The sequence below is a fragment of the Parus major genome, chromosome 1 (genome assembly GCF_001522545.3).
Source record: "Parus major isolate Abel chromosome 1, Parus_major1.1, whole genome shotgun sequence".
Taxonomy (NCBI): Eukaryota; Metazoa; Chordata; class Aves; order Passeriformes; family Paridae; genus Parus; species Parus major.
In genome coordinates, this window is record NC_031768.1 from 21,532,046 (window position 1) to 21,533,404 (window position 1,359).

At 47.0% G+C, this 1,359-nt stretch overlaps 1 protein-coding gene across 2 annotated transcripts in view; it reads left to right on the forward strand.

Annotated features, from left to right (window-relative positions):
• The first annotated feature begins 12 nt into the window (after window positions 1-12).
• Window positions 13-1,359, forward strand: part of NLGN4X (neuroligin 4 X-linked) — a 162,378-nt gene continuing 161,031 nt past the window's right edge. The window contains exons 1-2 of one of the 2 annotated variants that reach the window (XM_019007861.1): window positions 13-141; window positions 258-398. The gene's annotated coding sequence lies outside the window, so the exon portion shown is untranslated. Of the gene's footprint in view, window positions 399-1,359 lie in introns of both variants that reach the window. The other variant, XM_015638624.3, reaches the window with a different exon arrangement.

Sequence of the window (1,359 nt, forward strand, 5' to 3'; positions counted from 1 at the left end):
CCATCTCTCTCTCTCCCAGCTCGCCTTGCCTTGCAGATCAGTCTCTCCGCGGCTCGGTCTTTCTGCATAGGCAATCACAGCTCCTACTTGCAGACTCAACTCTCCCTCTCGCACAGATTGCAATGAATTTTCTGCCTGAATGTAGGTCGCTCACATCCGAGAACACGAGTTCCCTTCAAATCCATTGTTGTTGTCTTTCTTCTTGTTATTTTTAATTTTTTCCCCCCTTTCGTGGTCGTTGCATTCCTTTGGAGAAGCCAATCGCATTGGATTCCAAAAAGGAGAGCAGGAACCGTATGTGAATAATCCTGGCTGCATGATAGCCCGAGAGGATTTCCTGAAAGATTCTGGCTGTGTAAAAAAGACCCCTATCCTTCTGCAGCTATCCCAGTGTTAAGGTAGGACTACCAGATTTGCAGTTTGAGTGTTCATTTTCATATTTTTTTTCCTGTTGTTTTTTCTGTTCCCCCCACCCCTTTTTTTTATTTTTTTCTCGGCGAGGGTGGGGGAAGAGAGGGAGAGGTGTTGCAGTTGGTACTCTGGCAAAGGGCGAGCAGTTTGCTGCAGTCGTCTGTGCTTTTACTTTTCACATCATGATAAAGCGATACTTTCTTTCTGACATTTCCACCATCATACGCGATCTTCTTGTCACATATGCATATTTATGCAAATTTATTTCTTTTTTACCCACTTTGGTCTCGTCCCTTATATTCCCCTTGCACCATAATTTGTTTGGAGGCATTTTGCTGCAATCAGCTATTTGGAAAGGCTCTGAGGTTCTGTGTGAGATGTTTACAAAGTAGCTTTGCCTTACAGGGAAATAAACAGAAGAGTGTGGAGGAAAGGAGGGAAAATATCTGCAGTACAGGCAGAGAAAGAAAGAGCGAAGCCACAGTTTCTTGCAAGCGCGAAGAGGGGCAGGAGCGGTACCTCATGCTCCGTGTGAGCCTGTGGTTTTCAGGGAAACACAAAACCAACACGTAGGGTTTTGGTTAACCACTTTCCCTGCCACCACCACAGCCACGAAAAAGCAAAAAGGGACAGGGACGGGGACGGCAAGGGGGGGGCAAGGGAGGCGGCTGCTCAGAGGAAATCTTGGATCTTCTGGGATTAAGCTGTTCACCCGCTTTCGCTTAAGCTATTCTGTGGTGGGTTTTCTTTCTTTCCGCCCCCCCCCCTTTTTTTTTTTTTCCTTTCTTTTCTCCTTTTCCTTCTCCTTCTTTCTCCTTCTTCTTCTCCTTTCTTCTTTTTCTTTCTTTATTTCCTTTCCGGGCACGGGTAAAATGCCCGCTTTTGTGATGGGCATGGGCTTCCGCACGTGATGGAGCGGGGACTGGCACTGGGGAGAGCCAGCGTGCG